We start from the raw sequence: 16522 nt of genomic DNA, 5'->3' as shown, positions 1-16522 counted from the left end.
AACTTACCACAAAAATGTTCCGGCGCCGCAAACTAGATTGGCCACCACAAAATATATATATATATATATATATATATATATATATATATATATATATATATATATATATCACACACACACACACACAAACGAAAAAATACTCAACCAAAAGAAAAACCCGACCCACCCACACCTCACCCCCCCCCCCCCCAACCAACCAACCCAACCTCCTCCCTCACCCCAAAATAAAAAACTCACAAAGAAAAACCAAATGCAACATAAAAAAATCTCAATCACACACTACAACTCAACAAAAACTTCAACAAAATAGATCCTCCACAACTAAAACACGAACAATTACACTCCCCCCTCCCCCCCCCCCCCCCCCCGGTCACAAACACTCTAACACAAAATAAACCACCCACCCCACCCTGAGCTGCAGCCAGCCCAGCCACCCACCCACCCACCCACCCACCCACCCACCCACCCACCTACCTACCTACCAAGACCACCCTAACCAACTACTTTCGGCCTATACATTTTACTCACAGCCCTTAAGAAAACCCGAACAACACAATAGCCCTCAGGGATACTCTTCCGCCAACAGTACTCATCTAAATGAGACTGAAGGTTAGAAGAGCGCATCTTCCCCCTCCCAAGAACTGACTTAACCACCCTCCACATCCCCTCTATTGTACTGGTACAAGTCCCCGTCTCATAATTCTTGAACTCTAAGCTATGGTTCACTACTAAATGATGAAAGCCCCTCTCACCCAACCCCCTATACGAAGAAAAAGCATCAGAAACTACTGTGGACCCCAGTTCTATATATTCCTCAATTAACCCCACTAATTTGGCCTTAGACCTCCCTTCCACAACCCTAAAAACACATTCGGAACAACCACGCCCCGGAACAACAGCCCCCCACACCCAGAGACCAGCCACAGACTTACCCCTCCCATACTTTCTTTTCCTAAACTGCGACTCGTCCACCTCCACAACAACCCCATGCCCCCCCCCCCCCCCCCCAGCTTACCCCTGTACTTAATAAACTCTGAACACACTTCACAACAAAAAGAATACCAATCAAGACTACTCCTCTCACTCACACCAGTCTCATGCGTGCAAAAACTGTGTGGGGATCTATAACAAAAGTAATAAGTAACCGGTGCAATCTCGTGCATGCCCAACCTAGACTGCTCGAACCAGGTACCGCACCATATAGAACGCCAAATGTTGTCTTTCCGACAGCGCCACATATAACCGACCCTGGTCTGAGAGGCCGGAACTTTAGCCAACTTCATTTCTTCACGGCAAACACTGCATTTGACCACCTTGGCAATTAAGCCAAAAAGCTGCAGAAACTTAATGAGCTCTAAAGAGGTGTTCTCCGTCATAGCCCTCAAACGGGAACTATTAATCTTATCTGTCATATCCATTCCTGATCAAAAAACAACAGCCGATTAAATTTAATAAAAATACCACATGGCATACAGCGATCACCACTATATTAACCTTCACACAAAACCACAGAATCGTTAACCACTGAAACGAATTCCACTTCAAACACACTCGAACAATACTCGACACTGAGCAACAGCAAACTAGGCCCAAAACACCAAACAAACGAAAACCCTGAACATACCACCAGGGGGCACAACAAACCACAACACGACGACATCTACAAACACGCCACACTCACAAACCAAACTCCGTGCTGTCATGACATCACACACCACAACACAACACCCTTACGTCACCGGTCAAAACCGGCGCGTGGGATCAGACGCTTCTGTTGACCCCAACAACCTTATCTGTAATAATGGGGACATAGACGTGGACAACGGCAGCATAATTGGGAGAGCTTCTACAATCTTCCAACATATATTCAAAGGGTGTGTCCACAAAGCTTTGGTCGTACTATTATCATCCTTCCGATGGCCATATATGCATGTTAGATGTGGAAAATATCAGTAAAATTGATACACAAGCTCAACGTTTTATACCAACAATTCTTCAGGAAAGTTCTGAAGGTCAGTTATCACCACCACATTTCAAATGAAGAAGTGCTGAGAAGTGGTGTATCCAACCTGCACAAAGTCATTGCTGAAAGAAGGCTGAAGCTTGTGGGGCATGTTCTCTGCATGAAAGATGGAACAACCCCAAATCAACATTTCTGTTGAAATAAACAGATGGATACAGCAAGATCTTGTAACACAAAGAAATAAACTTCTGCAAAGGATCATCAGTGCATGGACATGACCTGGGAGGAAGCTGAAAACGTGGCAGCTGATAGTTCACTGGAGGATTCTTGCTGCCTTATTTGGTACTGAGCATTGGGGGAACTAACTGTAAGTCAGTGGGTGTTACCTATAACAGCTACTAAATGGAAAGGCACTAAAAGGTTAAGAAGTAACAAGCTAATAGTCAAGTAATTCTCTACAGTCTTTGTGAGGTATTTCAGGGCAAGAGCCCAGGTCAGTGGAAGACAAGTTGCATCACTATGATGCCCATCTGATCACAACTGAACTGTTTGTCCGAAAATTAAATTTCAGTTGTTTGCCAGTCTTCCTCTCCAGACATCACGTATTGTGACTTATTGCTGTTTTTTTAAATGAAGATGCCTTTGAAAAAACCCATTTTGAAAGGAGAGTAGACAAAGTGGAACATGATGATGGATAGCGGTAGATCATAATAGAAGAAATTTTTTTGAGGTGTTTTAAGCATTGGAAGGTTTGATGGGTCAATGCTTTGACGTGATAGGATTCTACTTTTAGGATTGCAACCTCATCAGATACACCATATATTTTTCCTACCCAAAATATTAGGTTGGAAGCATGGATTCTGAAAACATGATAATGTGAAACCCAACTAGCACTTTTCTCACATGACATACGGGAAGCTATATAACAAGGCAGTCAGGTGGACGCATTATTTCTTGATTTCCGAAAAGCATTTGACTCAGTACAATACCTTTGCTTATCATCAAAAGTTCGATCATATGTGTTATTGAGTGAAATTTGTGACTGGATTGAAGACTTGTTGATAGTAAGGACACAGTAGTTTATCTTGGATGGAGTCATTGTCAGATGTGGAAGTAACTTAAGGTGTGCCCCAGACAAGTGTGTCAAGACCCTTTCTGTTCATGTTGTATGTTAATGACCTTCCAATATTACTTTTTAAGCACTGTTCTCCTTTGTAATTTCATGCATAAATGCAATGTTTGATTATAAACTTATTAATGAGAAAATTATTTTTTAAAAATTACTCGACACATTATTTCTTTACTTTGTTTCTCATGGAATACAATATATAGAAGTAGTATAAGTATTGCGTGTGAGTGTGAGTGTTTTGTATCTCAGGAGGAGGCCATTTTGCGTAAAGCTTGTGTGTCTAGCAGTCTTTTTGTTGTGCCTGTCTGCGACTCAATGTCTCCTCTAAGTGGCGAGTAGCAATCTATTCTTTTCATAATTTATATAAAATCTTTGAAATGCTAATGAAACAAACATATAGTGGAAGCATTGGCATATCAACTGTTTGTATTTTTCAGAATTATTCTCCTTGAATCTGTAGATAATTTCTAAAACCCACAGTCCTGTAAAATGTACATTATGAAAGTGCACATACTTCACCCTGTCTTTCTGTTTGTGTGTCAGCCTCATAATGGTTGAAAAATAAAAGTGCAATCTTCATTTTATCCAGCATTTGTGACACCATATTCAGTTACACACCATGTTCAATAAATTGCATCCTGCAAATGAGTATTTAGGTATATGGAGTGAGTCAAGTTGTGTATTAGCGAGCAAAAGAGTCATTGCAGGCAACTTCTGTGAAACATACTAACCACAAATTACAACTGTCACATTGTTAGTTATGGGAATTGCTTCTAGATTATTTTGTAATGTGCTATAAGTAATGGTATTATGTATGTAAAGATGTCCTCAAACTGAAGGTTGGTTTGGACACTACAGTAGTTTAGTAGCAGGGTCCTTTGTTTGAGCTTAGAACTGATTTACCAACCAATTATAGGAGGGACCTACCGTTTAACGTCGACTCAGAATCATTACACAGCTTGTAATTTTTCACATGAACTGATCATCACTTGGTAATTTACAGAAAAGTATTAGGGCCACTGTAGTGCTGAACCCCAGACCTTTGGATTTGTAGCCAGAAAGCCACCAAGTCAACTAATGGCTGTGTCTTAGAAAACTCTTTACCCTTCATTATTTCTCACATCAGGGTGTCTCTATTGATTTCATATAGCGATACTGGCTGTCTGTATACTGAAAAGTTGAAATCTTGTTAGGCATGTACTGAAACTTGGACTGTTGAACCTTAATACTCAGTAAGCGATAAGATACTCTTGTATTTAATTTTTGAAAAGCTAGAGATTTCAAATCTCCTCTCTGGTTTTTACTGGCAGCCTGTTACTTTTGCACAAGAATATAAAACTACATTCTGAACCTGTAACATTTTCAATTTTAGTGCTGTGGTTTTAAATTTCACTGTTCATCTTAAGTTTGACGTTCATTTCTCATCAGACTAATGTTTTTGTAACAATTGTAAATGATTATTACCTTCATCTCAGACTTGGTCACGCTTAGCCCACAGTTTTCTTGTTAGAGCAATGAGAATGCATATATAGAAACCACAGTCTGAAAATTCAGGTGTGCCGTGTTTTAATTATAGGTTATGACTGGCTGTATTGCAAAGGTGGGGTAGTGCAATATGTCTATAATCCTGCCAAAACAATGAGACTGGAAGTAACCTGCCCAAATAGGAAAGAAACATATTCAGTCTCTCAGTAATATGAAGAAGAGAGAAGGCTGCCCACCACATGTAGGAGACATTGCATTGAAGTAATACGAAGAAGATAGAAGGCTGCCTACCACATATAGGAGACATTGAGTCTCTCTCTCTCTCTCTCTCTCTCTCTCTCTCTCTCTCTCTCTCTCTCTCTCTCTCTCTCACACACACACACACACACACACACACACACACACACACAAAATGTAAAACTGCTAAACTTTCAGTAAAACTACAAAGAAATTTTTGCTAAAAGATAAGCAGTTTTTTCATTGTGTCTGTCTGCAACTCAATGCCTCCTCCTATTTGATGAGTAGCAATCTATCATTTTTCATATTGTTGTTATTCTGTACTGAACTCGCATTATTTCTTCCTGTGTCACCAAAAGACTATTTCCATATGCTTTCCTAATGTCCCGTTATTCCCTGCCCCCTTATTGTCCTGTATGTCTTTAAGATTTCTCAAAACAAAAAACAAAAAATTTCTTTTTATTCCACATATTTTCAGTATCGGTACTCACCCTATGGAAAGTCTGTTTGATTAAGGCAGTGCTTGACATCAACACACAGAAGAAAAAGCAAATAATGAAAGCTTACTTATTGTGCATGTACAATGAGGTGACAAGTCATGGGATAACAATGTGCACATATATAGATGGTGGTAGTATCGTGTACACAAGGTATGAGAGGGCAGTGCATTGGCGGGGCTGTAATTTGTACTCAGGTGAGTCATGTGAAAAAGTTTCCAGCATGATTGTGGCTGCACAATGGGAATTAACAATCTCTGAATGTGGAGTGGTAATTGAAGCTAGACTATTGTGACATTCCATTTAAGAAATCATTAGGGAATTCAATATTCCGTGATCTTCAGTGTCAAAAGTGTGCCGAAAATAGCAAATTTCAGGCATTACTTCTCACCATGAGTGAAGTGGTGGCCAGTGACCTTTACTTGATGACTGAGAGAAGTGGCATTTGTGTAGAGTTGTCAGTGTTAACAGACAAGCAACACTGCATGCAATGACCATAGAATCGATGTGGAACATATGATGAACGTATCCATTAGGACAGTCCAACGAAAATTTGTGTTAATGAGCTATGGCAGCAGACAGCTGCTGCAAGTGCCTCTGCTAACAGCATAACATCATCTGCAGTAATTCTCCTGGCTTGTGACCATATTGCATGGACACTAGATGACTTGGAAACTATGGCCTGTTCAGGTGAGTTTAGATTTCAGATAATGTGGGCTTTGTTTACATGAAATGGACCAGGTTCTGTGGTCCAACCGTACCAATCATTGACAGGAAATGGTTATGTTCAGCAGCTTGGAGACCATTTGCAGCCATTCATGGATTTCAACTTCCCAAACAATTGTGGAAGGTCACAGTTCTTTGCTGTTGGTTTGAAGAATATTCTGGACAATTTGCACGAATTATTGGGCCAGCAGATTCCCTGACATAAATCCCATCAAACATTTATAGGACATAAATGAGAGGTTAGTTTGTGCACAAAATCCTGCACCAGTAACACTGTTTGCAGTTATGGATGGCTATAGACACACCATGGCTCAATATTTCTGCATGGGACATCCAATGACTTGTTGAGTCCATACCACATCGAGTTTCTGCACTACGCCAAGCAGAAGAAAGTCCAACATGATAGTAGGAGGTATCCCAAGACTTCTGTCACCTCACTATGCTGTATAGTAAGAAGAATACACAATTTTGTTTGTATGTGGTTTTGGAGTATACAGGATGTGAAATGTATACAAAGCTGCCAACCGTAGCCACAACAATGGCTCCAACCAGGCTGAGCATTGGGTTGAACTGAGATTTGACTATAGGTATGGGTAATTCGTTCTATTCTAAAACTTCCTGGCAGATTAAAACTGTGTACCGGATCAAGACATGAACTGAGGACCTTTGATTTTTCAGTGGCAAGTGCTCTACTGACTGAGCTACCCAAATACGCCTCTGTGAAGTTTGGAAGGTAGGAGACCAGGTAATTATGGAAGTAAGACTTTGAGGGCTGTTCATGAGTCGTGCTTGGCGACCTCAGTCGGTAGAGTATGGGCCCAAAGAAGGCAAAGGTCCACACTTCAACTTTTGGTCCAGCACACACATTTAGTATGTCAGGAAGTTTCATATCAGTGCACACTCCACCACAAAGAGAAAATTTCGTTCTGGCATTCTATTCTGCTTCAGCCTTATGACAGAGTTCATCAGTCATAGCAGCCGTTGGTTGTTGGCATGCCAGTCTCTCAGCAAATGGCCAGGTGTTTTCAGTTGGTCGAAGTTCTGGAAAACATTGGCCAGAGCAGTAGCAGAACAATCTCTGTATCTAGGTGGGTAGGTCAGGACAGCAATGGTGACATGTGATATTAAGTTGCCTTGTTCACAGATAGTCACAGTGACTTCGGAGACTCATCTCGGCTAATCCACTTGCCAGAAATGCAAATTATGCTGTCTGTATTAATATCTATTTGAACTAGAAGTGATTGTGTTGAGGTGTTATATCATGTTTTATGTAATGTAATATACCCGTGTATAAATTTCTGCTTGCCATTATAGAATTATTCGTACCTAGATCGGACTGACTGTGCAGTCTTCGTTACTGTAGACTTTGTTTCCTTCTGCAACTTCTGTGCTGGAAGCTGAACAGATCTCTTACGAATCTCAAATTTCCAATAAATAATGTAGAAACGTTCTTTGTTAATATGAATACATTGATCTATTAATTACAGCAGTCAAACATGTCATACATTCCTTTATGACCAAGGAGCAGTATCATTAGATTTGCTCAATACAGTTATGTATGATAGTAATTGACCTTTATTCTCTCTTGGATGACAGCTAACTGAATGATCTCAAAGACTCTCCAGATATTTGGGACATCATCACGATTGTCACAGACGTCCTCCTCCTGTGGATTGCACCATATCTCCAAGGTAGAAGCAGACAACGCAAAACCAACAGGTACTATGAAGCTTAGTAAGATTCCTGTTGTCATCCTGACTAGCAGATATGCTGTGTCCATTCAACTTACACACACAGAAAGAAAACAAATTTCCAAACAGCATGCTATACTAACTCATTACTTAAATTTTTGTTGTTGCAATCATCATTCGTTGGTTTGGTAAATGTTGTGCAACACCTCTGCTCGTTAAAGTGATATGTTACCTTAGAACTTGTGAACTTGGTAGTGCCCCCATATCATCACACTAAGTGCTGGGCTCATATGACAATGGTGAATGTAATCTGATAATGTTTATACTCAGAGCTACCCCACATTACATCCATGACAATAGTGTATGCAGAGCTGGGACTCATCTAAACAGAGTTTGTCTTGTCAGTATTAAATCCAATGTTTTTGTTGTGCACACCGCTGTGGTTGTGCCTCTTTCCACCGGTGTTCTTCTCACTGCCACTGTATTAGTGGATGTCACCACATTGACAAACATACTGACAGTAGATAGTGCTCCAGACTTCGTCCCACTGACCATGTGGATACTCGTGTTACTGCAAAGTAGCCAGTTTCTTGCCATCTCTCAGGTTTTATCGGTATGACAGATTGTGTTCTTCCAGTTATTTTGCTGAGTTGTTTCCATTTTATGCACAACATGTTGATTACTAACCCAACTGTCTTTCTAAAGTGCTGCAAAGTTTGCTGCTGTGTGTACTCGATGCATGCACTCCAAAAGACTTGACTGCTATTATTGGTGTCATGCTGCTATTTCTAGCTGAGTTGGATTCCAGACACCTACTTTGCCCTTTAATGTGCTTGTTTTTCAGAGCTCAAACTGAAATTCCATGAAATGCAAATTCTGTGTCCCAGCTGTGGTGAATATAATGGCCAGAGAGAACAAAATGAGTGCAGGGCCCCAAGCCTCGTTTAAAATCAAGCCTTTGTCCTTGTTTGTTAGGTTTTCCAACATACTTATTGCAGTTGGCTCCTTAATTATGCTGTCTCAGAAACCTGATATTTCCACTACAAGGCTGTTCACATTATATTTCATTTCATAATTATATTCGAAGCCGTACTTAGCGATAGCTGGTTTGCCTGGTTGTTACAGTCGGATGTGTCACTGATGTGCTTTCACCTCTCCTCGAATGTCCCAATAGTCTGCCCCCACGTAAGACATGCTATGTTCTAATGGCATTTGATATACGCCAGACTTTTGGAGACATAATTTGTAAACAGTTATAGTGAATGTTACATAGTGCAGTTCTTTACAGTGGAGATAGTGGCGAAACCACAAAAAATGACAAACTGTGAAAACAACAGTTATAATAAGGAATAAAAAAACATGGGAAAACGATAGCATTTTGTAACAAGGACGGAAATAAAGCCCCACAGATAAGGTTGAACTTCAGCGAAACATGTCTGGAAGATAGAGGAAAAAATAAAATTGTGTTTTGCTTAAGGTGGAACCCCCTCCAAAATCAAATCTATTTGTAAGCAGAGGTGGACAGAAGAGCTTCAACCTCAAGGTGACATATTGTCTTTAACACTGTAAAGACTACTTTTTATCTTAGTTGAAAGGAGTGAAATGCACTGTGTGCCATATTTCTATAGGGGCCTACTGATCTTACTGGATATTTGGCCGGCATTAGATATGTAAGCAGTTGTTTGCTTCTCTTCTTCCTTCTCAGACTTAATCTTTTTCTCATTCATTCTTGATTTTGACAATCTGAGTACCCATTCCTGTGGAGCATTGCTTGTAATTCTTCAATGATGCTCTCCTTGTCTGAAAGTATCGACCAGATTTCGTAGCAACAAATTTTTGGTAGTTGATGATGACTTGAGGCATGGAGATAGGTCAGTGCATATAGGTTTGCCGTATGCATTGTGACAAAGGTGTCAACGTGTACTCATATCATGTCAAGGAAAGGTAGCTAGTTCTCTTTTCAAAGTTGCATCGTGGGTTTTATGTTACAAAGAGTTTACGTGTTCCAGTAGCTCAAGTTTTTCTGCTCGATGTGACCAAAAGACAAGTGCCGTCCATGTGCCAATAGAAACATGTTTCAGTTTGGAGGATTTTAGTACCTTTGTTTAACTGGGTTCCATGAATAGGTTTGCCATCAGGGGTTTGGTCATCATATTTTCCTTTGAATAGGAAATAAGTTGACTTCAGAAAACACACACAACTTTCTGTGATAAATCTTCGATGTTTTCCATGATTGGTTCCAAGGTGTCAAAGTGGAGCCTGGTCAAGAGGGCAAAACCACTGAAACTGACCGTAATATCAATATTCCACTTTCGCAGTTGGCTTGGGGGGGGGGGGGACTCAGCACAACACACCATTAATCAACCACACTTGGAAAGCGTGAGAGATCACCTCACTTCATTCAACAGGGAGTAAACATTTCACAATGCATATCAGTTGGAGAAGCTGTGCCAGGTGCGAGGTTGACTTCTCAGTACACAGATCTATTCGACAAGGTGTCAGGATGAAAAAGCCGTACCTACATCTGCAGACATCGAACATCACATTAACACACCAGCTTTGCAAAATTGGCCCTAGTAAGAGAGATAATTCATGAAATCCGAAGAATGCCAGACATCACTTTAAAAAAATTCTTCATCTCCATCTTTACATGTCAGCTACACACTCTGGAATTCTTGGGACTGGGGTGACAATATGGCCTTGTCACAAACAGAATCAGTGCAGTTGAAAATTACTTCACACCAGAAAACAAAATTCAATCATTAGCACAAAAAGCCAAGACAAGGTACAGGGATACACACTGTCATTAATCTCACTGACAATCGTGTAGATAAGAATACAGTGAAGATCCTTGGTACAGGGCTCGATTTCATACACGCTCCAAAAATTATATCAGTAGTAGATTACATCAGCTCCATGGAATATCTTGCAGCTTCTCTACCACCGGAAGCAGAAGAGGTGATTTGTTGTAAAACCTTTAGAGCACTTATCACAGTGCCAATACTAAGATCCAGCATCTCCAAGGAAGAGCAAGCAACACTGAGAAATCTGCAAGGGGACAAGGAAATTATAGTCCTACCTGTCAACAAGGCGATCCTACAATTCTAATGTCACAAGGACTACAATAAGATTTTTCACCTTTTCAGTTACATAGCATACAGACAAATAAATGTCGAACCTACAAGTAAAAACAAATGGAAGTCTGACCCTTCTCAATGACTCAAGGCTCGTCATACAACATGATTAAGGCTCTTAGAATACGCTGAAGCCAGACAGTTGTTTCACAGACGTTTTTATGCACATTGTGACATCAGTTTATCTCCTGTTCTTTGGTAACTATTATGAACAAACTAATGATGTGGTAGTGGGTAGTCCATTATTCAGTACCAGCCTATGCAAAGACCCTAATTTCGCTAATTTGTTTCTGTTGGTATATGATACATTTATGGGGTGTTACCACTTGGAACAGAAGAGCTGAAGAGTTACTGGAACATTTAAACTCTGTCCATCATAATACAAAATTTGTGACGGAACTGAGAGAGAGATCAAGCTACTTTTCATTGATGTGTTAGTGTTGAGAAGAATCACAATGGATCCCTAGGTCACAGTGTATGTAGAAAGTCTACTTATACTGTCATTTATATCCAAGAATAAAGCCATTGCCGTCCGTCACAAAGGAATTTGATGCTAACGAATGGTCCATGTGTAGCGGTTCCACCTGCTTTGTTTCTTTATTTGTTGTCCTCACTGATGACATACTGCATTGCTACACTGGCTGAAAAATGGGTTGTGGATTCCGACACTGACTGCTGTAAATAATGTAGCCGACAGGTGCACAGTTGCGCTTTACAGTACTTTTATTTCACTGTTCACAACCCGCTAATAATACACAGTTATTTGCCCAGTGCACAGTCTCTTTAATAGTTTGCAGGCAGAGCTTCAAATACTGCTACAATAGTTTACTATTGAACATCTACGAGCAGTAAAAACCTAACCACAAAGTTCACAGTTCTTGAAGAATAGCAAGGTACATATGGAGCAGACATTGTCATTGGTTTGACACATGGCCTACTTGTTTGACACTTATTCCACAGTTAAGCTGAAGTATTGTTGTTGTTCTAACCAACACAGATTTCTCATCTGAAACTCGGACGTGGACTGACTGACTGACTGACTCGTGACCAAAAAGTGGGCCGTTGTATATCATCGGAATAGTAGGCCCTGAAACTACACATTGTTCGATGTTTAATCTACAGAAATTACAATTAAAACTTAACTCATTAAATTAACTGAATACATCGAAAAATTGGTTCTTTTTAACAGTTTCTTCTACTACAAGATGTAGGCCGAATTATTTGTTTAAATCATGAAATTAACAAATATAAGTACACAAACAATACTTTGGACAAAACTGTTAATTACTTTGGAATTAATTAAAAGCTGGCTTTGCTAACATGTTTTTGAATAGAGCCAAATAGATACTTTAAGATTACTAGTATTTTGTCTTCTAAATCTTTACAATTATTACAGAATTTATATTTGTTTATATGTCAACAGTAGAATTTAAGTTAAGAAACAACTACTGATTTCACCCTATAATGAAATATACTAACTAGTAATAGTCAAAATAAATTAGAAAGTCAATTACATATATAAAACTAAGCACAAAATTAGATCTGGTGTTATATTCTTTAAAACTGAGGGCCAACCTTTCTGTATTATGAAAATACAGATTATACTCATGTATGTTAATGGTAATTAGTTCAAAAATGAAAAAAACAAATTTAAGTAGACAGATGGTAAAATAAGAGGGGAATTAAAAATATCCCAGCTTGCTTTGTCACACTTGGAGCTCAAACACTTTCAGACAAGAAGACCCTTGCTGAAAAATTGAAAACACTTATGAATAATGTTCTGAAGGAATGGGTACTCATTATCATATGAAATCAAAATCAAGAATATGTGAGATAGAGGTTAAGACTGAGAAGGAAGAACAGGAACTAAGAATTGCTCGTCTGGCTTACGCTGACCAAATATCTGGAAAGATTGGCGGAGTCCAGTGAGAACATGATATCTGTTGTATTTCACTCCTTTCAACTAAGATAGAAAGCACTTTTGTAATATTAAAGATGATTTAGGCCTCTGTAAGTCTGTTGTGTACCACAAGGCAGACTATCGTAACAATCAAAGAGAGATGTGAGTTACATCAGTGATATACTAGACCAACACAACCAAGCGAATTGATGTTGCCAAGTATAGCAGAACCTCACTATCCACATCCTACAGGACCAGAAGCATGGTCATACCTCAAAAAGGCTGGATTATCAAAAGAACACTTTTATTGACCCACATCATCATAATACAGTACAGCACAACTTCAATGTTCAACTGGAAATACTATCTGAAATATTGTTCCATATTAAAACAGCAACAAAATGAAAACATTCACACAATCAAAAATCTTACAAAAAAGTGTAATGTTTAGTGGTGCGTGTATTGTAAAATATGTCTGTATCGTACAGTAATATATTGTCTCTGTGAGTGGCAGCTGAACATCGGTTCATACCTTTTTACAGTACTGCATTAACATGCAATTGATTTACACTTAACTCTTCAAAATACGAGAAATCTACAATTACATCTACACCTATACCTATACTCTGCAAACCATCATGAAGTGCTTATTAGGATTTCTTCCCATTTTATTCACGTATGGTGCGTGGAAGGAATGATTGTTTGAATGCCTCTTTGCACACTGTAATTTTTTTAATGTCACCCTCACAATGCATGTGTGTGTGATACATAGCGAATTGAAGTTTGTTCCTAGAGTAATAATTAAAGCTGGTTCTTGAAACTTTGTTAGTAGATTTTCTCAGGATAGTTTACATTTATCTTCAGCAGTCTGCTAGTTCAATTTTTTCAGCAAGACTGTAGCACTCTCCCACACTGGTCCTCATTCTTGCTGCCTTACTCTGTGTGTGTTCAATATCCCCTGTTAGTCCTCTTTAGTACAGGTCCTACACACTTGTGCAATACTCCAGAACCGGTCACACGAGTCATTTGTAAACAATCTCCTTTATAGACTGATTGCACTTCCCCAGTATTCTACCAACAAACCGAAGTCTGCTTTACCCTCAACTGAGACCTTGTGAGCATTCCATTTCATATCACCACAAAGTGTTACATCCAGGTATTTGTATGAGTTGGCTGATTCCAACAGTGACTCATTGATACTACAGTCGTAGGATACTATGTTTGTTTTTTCTTCTTGTAAAGTGCACAATTTTTTGTTTCTGAACATAGAGAGCAAGTTGCCAATCTTTGCACCACTTTGAAATCTTATGAAGATTCGACTGAATATCTATGCAGCTTTTTTCAGACATTACTTCAGCACAGATAATTGCATCATCTATAAAAAGTCTTAATATTGTGTGAAAGGTCATTGATAGACATCATGAACAGCAAGAGTCCCAGCAACTTCCCTGGGGCATGCCTGATGTTATTTCTATATCTGATAATGACTCTCTGTGCAAGATAGCATGCTGTGTCTTCCCTGCCTAAAAGTTCCAGTCCAGCCACAAATTTCGCTTAATACCTCATATGATCGTACTTTTGACAGTAAGTGTAGGTATGGTACTGAGTTAAACACTTATCAGAAATCAAAAAACAATGCATCTACCTGACAGCCTGATCCAAATCTTTCAGTATGTTATGTAAGAAAAGTGCAAGTCGGGCTTCACATGATTGACTCTTTGGACTCCATACTGGTTGGCATTGAGGAGGTTATTCTGTTCAAGATACCTCATAATGTTGGAGCTCAGAATAAGTTCTAAGATTCTACAACAAATTGATGTCAAGGATATTGGACGGTAGTTTTGTGGATCACTTCTTCTAGCCTCGTTGTAGATGGGTTCGACCTGTGCTTTTCTCCCTGAACTGGGCAAGGTTTTTTGTTTGAAGGGTCTACAAGAGAGTATAGTTAAAAGAAGGGCTATCTTGGCCACAAATTCAGTATAGAACCTGACAGAGATTCCATCGGGTCCTACAGTTCAGTTCAATTTTAAGGATTTCTTCCCTTTCTCAACACCACTGACACTAACACTGAACACTGACTTCATTTATCTTTCCAGTGGTAAGAGGATTAAAAACAGGACACTTCTCCTGGGTTTTCCTTCGCAAAGGAACATTTGAAAATAGAGTTAAGCATTTCAGCTTTTGCTTTGCTACTCTGAATTTCAGTTCCTGTTTCATTCACTAGGGTTTGGACACTAACTTTGGGGCCACTAACAGCCTTTACATAGGACCGTAATTTCTTTGGGTTTTATGAAAGATCGTTTCACACAGTTCAGCTATGGTATTCGTTGAAGACTTAAACCATTGTCCTCTTGACAACCAAACCTGCTTCATTCAGCAGCTCTGTATCTATAAACCCAATGCTGTTTTTGTGGGGGAACGCTGGGCGATGCCTAACTCTAAACTTTTTCGTCAACAAAGTAATTTTTTTACGATATTGAGAACTTGGAAGAGTGCCAAAGATTTATTTCACAGGTGTAAATTTTTTATTTCATTTTTTCGTGTTGGTAATTGCAATAGGAATGATACCAGTGCAGTTTTTGGTGGGAAAAGCGATGTCATTGGCTGTTTCAAGCAGAAAACTAACAAACTATTTTACTTGTTCTCCTGCATCTAAAAAACCGAAAACTGTCAATAATTCGTGTGCGAGTGACAAGCTAGGAAGTTCAACATCAGTGGATGACGAAAGTGAAACTGTAAACCTGAGCATTGAACCTACGTGGAAAATGCAGTGAACGAACTAGTGCATGATAGAAAATTAAATGATCGTCCAGAGTGTTGGACTTTGGAACAAGCCCGATACCATTTTTTTGTAGTTCGACATGTTGATGACGTCATGGCTAAAAGCAGACAGGTGGTATCCCATGCTTCAGTTATAAGTAATTTTCGCTGCATTATATCCAATGTCGGAGTACCCTCAAACTTTTTTTTAGAAAAAAAGCACTGTATAAACCTATGCTTTGTTTTTACAGCTATTATTCAGTTATCTCTGTTTCTTTAGAAGTTTCTTTAGAATGACTGACAAGGGAACCTCCCCATCGCACCCCCCTCAGATTTAGTTATAAGTTGGGACAGTGGATAGGCCTTGAAAAACTGAACACAGATCAGTCGAGAAAACAGGAAGAAGTTGTATGGAACTATGAAAAAATAAGCAAAATATACAAACTGAGTAGTCCATGTCCAAGATAGGCAACATCAGGGATAGTGTGAGCTCAGGAGTCCTGTGGTCATGTGGTTAGCGTGAGCAGCTGCGGATAGAGAGGTCCTTGGTTCAACTCTTCCCTCGAGTGAAAAGTTTGCTTTCTATATTTTTGCACAGTTATGATCTGTCCGTCCGTTCATTGACGTCTCTGTTCACTGTAATAAGTTTAGTGTCTGTGTTTTGCGACCGCACCGCAAAACTGTGCGATTAGTAGACGAAAGGACGTGCCTCTCCAATGGGAACCTGATATAGTCTATACGACAGTTGTGACGGCATGTGCGTCACATGACAGGAATATGTTGTCAACCCACCTAACTTGTACACTTGGCGAATCGGTAAAAAGATTCTTCTACCTTGCCCGATTTAGGTTTTTTTGTGGATGTGATAATCACTCCCAAAAAAGTGATGAAAACATAAGAGTTTGTCACATAAACTGAAAATAAAAAATTAAACTTTCCATTCGATGGAAGACTTGAACCAAGGACCTCTTGTTCCGCAGCTGCTCATGCTAACCACGGG

General features: G+C 39.4%; 1 protein-coding gene across 2 annotated transcripts in view; it reads left to right on the top strand.

Moving 5' to 3' along the window:
* LOC124804827 overlaps positions 1-16522 on the top strand; it is a 56253-nt gene that overhangs the window by 13744 nt on the left and 25987 nt on the right. The window contains exon 1 of one of the 2 annotated variants that reach the window (XM_047265173.1): positions 7638-7728. The exons of the other annotated variant lie outside the window; for it this stretch is intronic. The gene's annotated coding sequence lies outside the window, so the exon portion shown is untranslated. Of the gene's footprint in view, positions 1-7637; positions 7729-16522 lie in introns of those variants that run through there. 2 annotated transcript variants of the gene reach the window in all.

This window comes from Schistocerca piceifrons, chromosome 7 (assembly GCF_021461385.2).
Source record: "Schistocerca piceifrons isolate TAMUIC-IGC-003096 chromosome 7, iqSchPice1.1, whole genome shotgun sequence".
In the NCBI taxonomy this organism is placed as follows: Eukaryota; Metazoa; Arthropoda; class Insecta; order Orthoptera; family Acrididae; genus Schistocerca; species Schistocerca piceifrons.
This window is presented reverse-complemented; position numbering and strand designations above follow the sequence as displayed.